General features: G+C 47.3%; 1 pseudogene; it reads left to right on the forward strand.

Moving 5' to 3' along the window:
* The first annotated feature begins 8,173 nt into the window (after positions 1-8,173).
* LOC139267688 (U2 spliceosomal RNA) lies at positions 8,174-8,350 on the forward strand (annotated as a pseudogene).
* Positions 8,351-10,251: the final 1,901 nt, after the last annotated feature.

Raw genomic sequence — 10,251 nt, forward strand, 5'->3', positions numbered from 1 at the left:
CCCCGAGATTCTAAAAAATTTGCACTACTGTCACAATAAACTGCCAGGTACCTTTAACATTCACCACAAGCCTGCTCTACCACCTTAAAATAGGGTCAAGGGGGCACAGCTAAACCCTTGACTTCAATTCTGCCCAAATGATTACTGCCACTATATCAACAACAACTTGCATTTATATAGTGCCTTTAGTGTAGTAAAACATCCCAAGGCCCTTCACAGGGGTGATTATCAGACTAGAATAGATACTGAGCCACATAATGAGATATTAGGACAATGGATACTGGGAAGAGGAGAAGAATAAAGATATGAAAGAAGCTATGTTGGAATCTCTTAGAGTCAGGCATCATCAAAGATATATTTTCTCTGCACTGACATTCAAGAAGTCTTTTCATCCCACAACACAAGGAGAGGCAGTTGCCAGAGCAAGGAGAGTACAACAGGTAGCCCAAATTAAATCACTTCATTCATGCTTGTTCCCGCCCTCCACCTCGCCCCCCCCCTCCCACCCTTTCCTGCACCTTACAAAGTGCCCCACTTCAGCCATGATTATTTATAAGACCGAAGTCTACATTTCCCTGCCAATTGCCAAAAGTAGAAAGCAGAAACAGAAATGAAATCACAACTGTGAGGGTGAATTTCCTCAAGGCTTCTCCCGCTCCACCACAGAAACCTAGACAGAAGTTCAGCAGAAACAACGTTTGCCATGTCTAAATGGGTTTTCGCTGAAATGAACGCAGTGGAGTGGAAAAACCACCAAGGAAATGTAACACCTATGTGATAAAGTTAGCTTTACTTTCAATGTCATCATTCACATGAAGTACCAATAGTATTAATCCTCCCTTTCCAAAAACTACTTCAACACCATGCCTACCCTGTTTGCAAGCTACTGTACTTATTCTGGTTCCTAATCTACCACTCCTACGAAGTGATCAAAGTGAGTGGAGATTGAACGTTGGTTGGCTGGGATAGGTTCCCTAGAGCTTTAGAGACCCTGTGATGACTCTTGTCTTGGGGTAGATGCTGTCCCTGCACACTTGCAATAATAAGGTGGCTTAGACCCAGGTCTGAAACTCCCCTGTGAAAAGATTAGAGGGGTTTTTAAAAGAGGTAGGGCCATTGGCACTCTCCAGCAACAGTGAAACCGGCACCCTCTCCTGGCAGCCCGCTGTTACTGGGTACAGTTTCTGAGGTGCTAGTGGTCAACGTCATAACAGACTGACTAGTCTCAAATCAGATCTTGGAAGCCGTGAGAAGGTATTATGTTCAATGCACTGCTAGCTGCCACTCTGGAAGCCACCAATGTCTTTGGATTTTTCACATGTCTTGAAGCTACAATAATATCTCAGGCTGTTAGTCTCCAAGATGTTCTGCAGGTTATAAGAACCCTCCTACAATGTGTTGCAGATGCAGTCATGGACTCCTTCCATTCATCCATCATCTCAACCATATGTTTGGAATCCATCTCCATTGCCTCCAAGTGAGAATAATGATCCCAAACCATATTCTTGTTAAGACTGGGCCCCTTAGGCTGCTCAGCTGAGGGTGGTCTTTCTCCAACCCCCACTACCTCAATGGAGGAAGCAGCTTTCTTACTTTCCCAGGTTCTCATTCTCACGAGTGCTGAATGACTCACTCAGTGATAACCCTTCTGACTGTATAATTCCTCGTGTCTCTACGCTGGTGCTGGCACAGCTAAGATACCAGGACAGAGTTAGTGAGCACGTGGCACCAGCTGTGTATCTGGAAGTGTCCAGGTGCTCATCAAGGTGCTGGTGCTTTCCACCAAAACACCTCATCATATGAAAGATAGAAGAACGTGTTAGGCTGTACACACAGTAATATTTGCTCTTAGTAGTAGTAACAGATGAGTGCAAGAGCATTACAATACTTTAAGAACAAAAAGCTGAAACTACATATGGTGAGCCTTTATCAACTTTACCCTCTTCGAAAGGCTCTCTTGTATATATGTCTCTTATATCCATCAACTCCTCTTCTTGAGGACTTGGTGCTTTCAGTGATGGTATATTGTGCTCAATTCTGGGCATCACACTTTATGAAGGATATCAAGGCCTTAGAGAGGGCGCAAAGGAAATTTACTAGAATGGTACCAGGAACGAGGGCCTTCAGTTAAGTGGCTTTTAAAAAAAATTCATTCAAGGGATGTGAGTGGCATTGGCTGGGCCAGCAGTTATTGCCCATCTCTAATTGGTGGTGGGCTGCCGCAGTCCACAATACTTCTTTGTAGTGGTTTGGTACAACGGAGTACAACAATCTGGTAGTTTCATGGTCACCATTATTGATGCTAGCTTTTGTTGCATATGAATAAAGATTCTGACTGGATACTGTGAGCTCAAAATAAAGTGTCACCTTAGTCTTTTATTTCAGGTCTCCAGAGTGCCTCTCCAGCCTGTGAGGCCTCCTTAAGTACCTGTGCTCCCAAGGGATTGTGGGATCCCTTGTGACTCCAGGGGATGAGCCCTCTGGTGGCTGTAGAAGGTAGATACAAGTTTATATACATAACAACACTCCCCCCCCCCCCGCGCCCCCGCGGCCCTCCCCGCCCTTCGCAAAGTCAACAGTGTAACTATTTACAATGCGAGTCGATCTGGGGCCTTTCCCTGGTTAATCGTCTCGGTGCAAATGCGGGTTTTGGTGAATCATTTGTTGGGCCCTTGCTGGGCTGCTGTGCAGCTGGCCTTGCTGGGCTGCCTGGTGTGGTGAGTCCTGCTGGCTGCTGTGGGTGATGGGTTCTGCTTCATGGCCAACTGCGGTGTCGGTTGCCACTGGTGTGTATGTTGGGGGTGGGGGGGGGTTAAAGAAGGTAGGGTCCAAAGTTGGTTGCTCAGGATAGTCTGTGAATCTGAATTTGATTTGGTCCAAGTGTTTCCGGTGAATGAGTCCATTTGAAAGTTTGACCCGAAACACCCTGCTCCCCTCTTTGGCCACAATAGTGGTGGGCAGCCACTTGGACCTTGTCGAGGAGGTGCATGGAGAGGCAGTCGGGACTTCGGCACGAGGCCTATAAAAGGCATAGCAGGGAGTCCGGGAAGCAGCGTCGAGGAGGTGCGTGGAGAGGCAGTCGGGACTTCGGAGAGAGGCCTATAAAAGGCACAGCAGGGAGTCCGGGGCCCAGAGTCGGCGAGAGGTGCGTGGAGAGGCAGTCGGGACTTCGGCGAGAGGCCTATAAAAGGCACAGCAGTGAGTCTGGGGCCCAGTGTCGAGGAGGTGCGTGGAGAAGCAGTCGGGACTTCGGAGAGAGGCCTATAAAAGGCACAGCAGGGAGTCTGGGGCCCAGTGTTGAGGAGGTGCGTGGAGAGGCGGCTTGTGCAGCTACAGGGAGAAGGCAAAAAAGTAGAAAGAAATAGTAAGGTGACGTCACAGCCAAGGGGGTAAGTGATTGGCTGGTGATTGGTGAGTAGTTTTTCTTTTTTCTCTTCTATAACGGTGAGTAAACTTTAGCATTGTTGTTGCCAATTTAAGTGTATCTAAGGGTTAAGTCATGGCAGGAGAGCTCGATCACATTATATGCTCCTCCTGTACTATGTGGGAACTCAGGGACACTTCCGGTGTCCCTGATGACCACATGTGCGGGAAGTGTATCCGTCTCCAGCTCCTGACAGACCGCGTTGCGGAATTGGAGCTGAGGGTGGATTCACTTTGGAGCATCCACGATGCTGAGAATGACGTGAGTAGCATGTGTAACGAGTTGGTCTTACCGCAGGTGAAGGGTCCACAGCCAGATAGGGAATGGAAGGCCAGCAGGAAGAGCAGTGCAAGGAAGGTAGTGCAGGGGTCCCCTGCGGTCATCCCCCTGCAAAACAGATACACCGCTTTGAGTACTGTTGAGGGGGATGACTCATCAGGAGAGAGCAGCAGCAGCCAAGTTCATGGCACCGTGGCTGGCTCTGCTGCACAGGAGGGCAGGAAAAAGAGTGGGAGAGCGATAGTGATAGGGGATTCAATTGTAAGGGGAATAGATAGGCGTTTCTGTGGCCGCAACTGAGACTCCAGGATGGTATGTTGCCTCCCTGGTGCAAGGGTCAAGGATGTCTCGGACCGGGTGCAGGACATTCTGAAAAGGGAGGGTGAACAGCCAGTTGTCGTGGTGCACATTGGTACCAACGATATAGGTAAAAAAAGGGATGAGGTCCTACGAGAAGAATTTAAGGAGTTAGGGGCTAAATTAAAAAGTAGGACCTCAAAAGTAGTAATCTCGGGATTGTTACCAGTGCCACGTGCGAGTCAGAGTAGGAGTCGCAGGATAGCTCAGATGAATACGTGGCTTGAGCAGTGGTGCAGCAGGGAGGGATTCAAATCCCTGGGGCATTGGAACCGGTTCTGGGGGAGGTGGGACCAGTACAAACCGGACGGTCTGCACCTGGTCAGAACCGGAACCAATGTCCTAGGGGAAGTGTTTGCTAGTGCTGTTGGGGAGGAGTTAAACTAATATGGCAGGAGGATGGGAACCAATGCAGGGAGACAGAGGGAAACAAAATGGAGACAGAAGCAAAAGACAGAGAGGAGATGAGTAAAAGTGGGCGTAGTTTATAGGCCCCCAAATAATAACTTCACGGTGGGGCGGACAATAATCAAGGGAATAATGGAGGCATGTGAAAAAGGAACGGCAGTAATCATGGGGGATTTTAACCTACATATCGATTGGTCAAATCAAATCGCACGGGGTAGCCTTGAGGAGGAATTCATAGAATGCATACAGGATTGTTTCTTAGAACAGTATGTTACAGAACCTACAAGGGAGCAAACTATCTTAGATCTGGTCCTGTATAATGAGATAGGAATAATAAACGATCTCCTAGTAAAAGATCCTCTCGGAATGAGTGATCACAGTATGATTGAATTTGTAATACAGATTGAAGGTGAGGAAGTAGTGTCTCAAACGAGCATACTATGCTTAAACAAAGGGGACTACAGTGGGATGAGGGCAGAGTTGGCTAAAGTAGAATGAAAACACAGACTAAACGGTGGCACAATTGAGGAAGAGTGGAGGACTTTTAAGGAGCTCTTTCATAGTGCTCAACAAAAATATATTCCAGTGAAAAAGAAGGGCGGTAAGAGAAGGGATAACCAGCCGTGGGTAACCAAGGAAATAAAGGAGAGTATCAAATTAAAAACCAATGCGTATAAGGTGGCCAAGGTTAGTGGAAAACTAGAAGATTGGGAAAATTTTAAACGACAGCAAAGAATGACTAAGAAAGCAATAAAGAAAGGAAAGATAGATTACGAAAGTAAACTTGCGCAAAACATAAAAACAGATAGTAAAAGCTTTTACCGATATATAAAATGGAAAAGAGTGACTAAAGTAAATTTTGGTCCCTTAGAAGATGAGAAGGGGGATTTAATAATGGGAAATGTAGAAATGGCTGAGACCTTAAACAATTATTTTGCTTCGGTCTTCACAGTGGAAGACACAAAGACCATGCCAAAAATTGCTGGTCACGGGAATGTGGGAAAGGAGGACCTTGAGATAATCACTATCACTAGGGGGGTAGTGCTGGACAGGCTAATGGGACTCAAGGTAGATAAGTCCCCTGGTCCTGATGAAATGCATCCCAGGGTATTAAAAGAGATGGCGGAAGTTATAGCAGATGCATTCGTTATATTCTACCAAAATTCTCTGGACTCTGGGGAGGTACCATCAGATTGGAAAGCAGCTAATGTAACGCCTCTGTTTAAAAAATGGGGCAGACAAAAGGCAGGTAACTATAGGCCGGTTAGTTTAACATCTGTAGTGAGGAAAATACTTGAAGCTATCATTAAGGAAGAAATAGCGGGACATCTAGATAGGAATAGTGCAATCAAGCAGACGCAACATGGATTCATGAAGGGGAAATCATGTTTAACTAATTTACTGGAATTCTTTGAGGATATAATGAGCATGGTGGATAGAGGTGTACCGATGGATGTGGTGTATTTAGATTTCCAAAAGGTGAGATTCGATAAGGTGCCACACAAAAGGTTACTGCAGAAGATAAAGGTATGTGGAGTCAAAGGAAATGTATTAGCATGGATCGAGAATTGGCTGGCTAACAGAAAGCAGAGAATCGGGATAAATGGGTCCTTTTCAGGTTGGAAATCGGTGGTTAGTGGTGTGCCACAGGGATCGGTGCTGGGACCACAACTGTTTACAATATACATAGATGACCTGGAAGAGGGGACAGAGTGTAGTGTAACAAAGATTAGTGTGAAAGCGGGTTGTGTAGAGGACACAGAGAGGCTGCAAAGAGATTTAGATAGGTTAAGCGAATGGGCTATGGTTTGGCAGATGGAATACAATGTTGGAAAATGTGAGGTCATCCACCTTGGAAGAAAAAACAGTAAAAGGGAATATTATTTAAATGGGGAGAAATTACAACATGCTGCGGTGCAGAGGGAACTGGGGGTCCTTGTGCATGAATCCCAAAAAGTTAGTTTGCAGGTGCAGCAGGTAATCAGGAAGGCGAATGGAATGTTGGCTTTCATTGTGAGAGGGATGGAGTACAAAAGCAGGGAGGTCCTGCTGCAACTGTACAGGGTATTGGTGAGGCCACACCTGGAGTACTGCGTGCAATTTTGGTCACCTTACTTAAGGAAGGATATACTAGCTTTGGAGGGGGTACAGAGACGATTCACTAGGCTGATTCCGGAGATGAGGGGGTTACCTTATGATGATAGATTGAGTAGACTGGGTCTTTACTCGTTGGAGTTCAGAAGGATGAGGAGTGATCTTATAGAAACATTTAAAATAATGAAAGGGATAGACAAGATCGAGGCAGAGAGGTTGTTTCCACTGGTCGGGGAGATTAGAACTAGGGCGCACAGCCTCAAAATAGAGGGGAGCCAACTTAAAACCGAGTTGAGAAGGAATTTCTTCTCCCAGAGGGTTGTGAATCTGTGGACTTCTCTGCCCAAGGAAGCAGTTGAGGCTAGCTTATTGAATGTATTCAAATCACAGAAAAATAGATTTTTAACCAATAAGGGAATTAAGGGTTATGGGGAGCGGGTGGTTAAGAGGAGCTGTGTCCACGGCCAGATCAGCCATGATCTTGTTGAATGGCAGAGCAGGCTCGAGGGGCTAGATGGCTTACTCCTGTTCCTAATTCTTATGTTCTTATGTTCCATAATTCAATACAAATACAGGATCATTGTTGAAGCCGCCTGCTCTCTACCTGTTCATGTAGATCAGGGTGAACTAACAAGAGCCTTGTCTTAAGTGCCCTTTTCATGAGCAGTTCAGCAGGTGGATTCCCAGTAAGCGAGCGGGGTCTCGTGCGGTAGCTAAGCAGAACTCGGGATAGGCGAGTCTGCAGTAAGCCTTCAGTTACCCTCTTCAAGCCCTGCTTGATAGTTTGCACGGCTTTCTCTGTCTGACCATTGGATGCTGGTTTGAATGGGGCAGATGTAACATGTTTGATGCCGTTACAGGTCATGAACTCTTTGAGCTCGGCACTGGTAAAACATGGCCCATTTTCGTTCACAAGAACATCAGATAGTCCGTACGTGGCAAGCATGGCCCACTGGCTTTCAGTGGTGGCAATGGACGTGCTTGCCGACATTATCTCACATTCAATTCATTTGGAGTGCGCATCTACAACCACAAGGAACTTTTTACCCAAAAAGGGGCCTGCATAGTCGACATGGACCCTGGACCACAGTTTGGAGGGCCAACACCATAAACTTAGCGAGCATGTGTTGCATCTGTGCACGCAGGATTCTAAGTCCACATCGATACCGGGCCACCACACGTGGGATCTGGCTATCGCTTTCATCATTACGATGCTTGGGTGGGTACTTTGGAGGTCACTGATGAATGTGTCTCTGCCCTTCTTGGGGACCACTACCCAATTGCCCCACAGAAGGCAGTCTGCCTGTATGGACAGTTCATCTTTGCGCCACTGGTATGGCTTTATCTCTTCCTGCATTTCCATTGGGACACTGGACCAGCTCCTGTGAAGGACACAATTTTTTACTAGAGCCAGTAAGGGGCCCTGGCTCGTCCAGGTTCTAATCTGTCGGGCTGTGATGGGTGATTGCTCACTCTCGAAAGTTTCCATAACCATGACTATATCTGCGGGCTGTGCCATTTCCACCCACGTGGTGGGCAGTCGCAGCCTACTGAAAGCATCGGCACAGTTTTCTGTGCCTGGCCTGTGGTGGATGGCGTAGTTATAAGCGGACAACGTGAGCCTTTTGGCTAAGATCAAGTGTAGTATCTGTTCTTATCAGTTTAATATCCCCTATGGGGACCTGATATTAAATTGTTTTTTGGACAGGGAGCTGGAACAGGGGCTTGCCCCGTCCATTTCATGCACCGACCTGGTATTGCAGTGTATCCAGGAACGGTGCAGCTTCCCCTCTCGGCCTTTTGGCTAAGATCAAGCGTAAATTGCGCAAAGTTATCTTTGGCGCTAGAGTTGATCTGTCAAGAATTGGCAAAAAAAAAAACCGTGAGCGCCCATCTCTGGATGCGGGCCGATGCGTTAGTGTTTATCCCCTTACTCTCGGAAAACAGGGATATTAGTGGCTTATGGTCCGTTTCCAATTCAAATTTTAGCCCAAACAGATATTGATGCATTTTCTTTACCCCATCGACACATGCTAAAGCTTCTTTTTCAATCATGCTGTAGGATCTCTCAGCCTTAGCCAGACTCCTGGATGCATAGGCAACCGGTTGCAATTTCCCAGATTCATTAGCTTGTTGCAATACACACCCGACGCCATACGACGACACGTCACATACTAGTACCAAACGCTTACATGGATCATACAACACAAGCAATTTGTTTGAGCATAACAATTTTCTAGCTTTTACAAAGGCATTTTCTTGGCTTTTGCCCCATACCCATTCATCTCCTTTACGCAGTAAGGCGGGCAGTGGTTCTAACAATGTGCTAAGACCCGGTAAGAAGTTACCAAAGTAGCTCAGGAATCCTAGAAACAACTGCAGCTCCGTCACGTTCTGTGGCTTGGTGCGTTCTCGTTGCCTCCGTCTTTGAATCGGTGGGCCTGATGCCGTCTGCCGTGATTCTTCTCCCCAGGAACTCCACTTCAGGTGCCAGGAAAATGAACTTCGAGCGTTTCAACCTGAGCCCCACGCAGTTGAGTTGACTAAGAACCTCCTCCAGGTTCTGCAGATGCTCGACTGTGTCCCGACCTGTAACCAAGATTTCGTCCTGGAAAACCACCGTGCGCGGGACCGACTTCAGTTAGCTTTCCCTGTTTCTCTGGAATATCGTTGCAGCTGATCGAATTCAAAATGGGCATCTGTTATAAATGAAGAGACCTTTGTGCGTGTTGATGCAGGTGAGGCCCTTCGATGATTCCTCCAGCTCCTACGTCATGTAGGCCGAGGTCAAGTCCAGCTTCGTGAACGTCTTTCCTCTTGCCAGCGTAGCCAAAGGGTCATCAGCCTTTGGTAGTGGGTATTGATCCTGCAGGGAGAAACAATTGATAGTTACTTTGTAATCACCACAGATTCTGATGGTGCCGTTTCCCTTGAGGACGGGAACCATCGGACTGGCCCACTCATTGAATTCGATCGGCAAAATGATGCCCTCTTGTTGCAGCCGGTCCAGCTCGATGTCTACCCTTTCTCTCATCATGTACGGTACTGCTCTCGCCTTGTGATGGATGGGCCGCGCCCCTGGAATTAGGTGGATCAGCACTTTTGCTCCTTGGAACTTCCCGATGCCTGGTTCGAACAGCGAAGGGAACTTGTTTAAGACCTGTGCACACGGTGTCATCAGCGGGCAAGAGCGCTCGGACGTCGCCCCAGTTCCAGCGTATCTTTCCCAGCCAGCTCCTGCCGAGCAGTGTGGGACCATCACCCGGTACCATCCAGAGTGGTAGCTTGTGCACCGCTCCATTGTAGAAGACCTTTACAGTAGCACTGCCGATTATGGGAATCAGTTCCTTTGTGTAAGTTCTCAGTTTCGCGCGAATGGGAGTCTAGACTGGCCTTGAGGCCTTGCTGCACCACAATTTTTCAAAAATCTTTTTGCTCATAATGGGCTGGCTTGCGCCCGTGTCCAGCTCCATTGACATGGGAGTCCATTTAATTCAACCTTCAGCATTATCGGGGGAAACTTTGTGGTAAATGTGTGCACCCAATATACCTCTGCCTCCTCGGTCTGAGGCTCTTGTTCATCATGATCCGCCATGGATCTGTCCTCCTCTGCAACATTGTGGTTTGCAGGATTAACAGGGTTTGCAGCTTGCCTGCACATACATTGGAGGTGTCCCATTGTTCCACAG

This window comes from Pristiophorus japonicus, chromosome 7, assembly GCF_044704955.1.
Source record: "Pristiophorus japonicus isolate sPriJap1 chromosome 7, sPriJap1.hap1, whole genome shotgun sequence".
Classification (NCBI taxonomy): Eukaryota; Metazoa; Chordata; class Chondrichthyes; family Pristiophoridae; genus Pristiophorus; species Pristiophorus japonicus.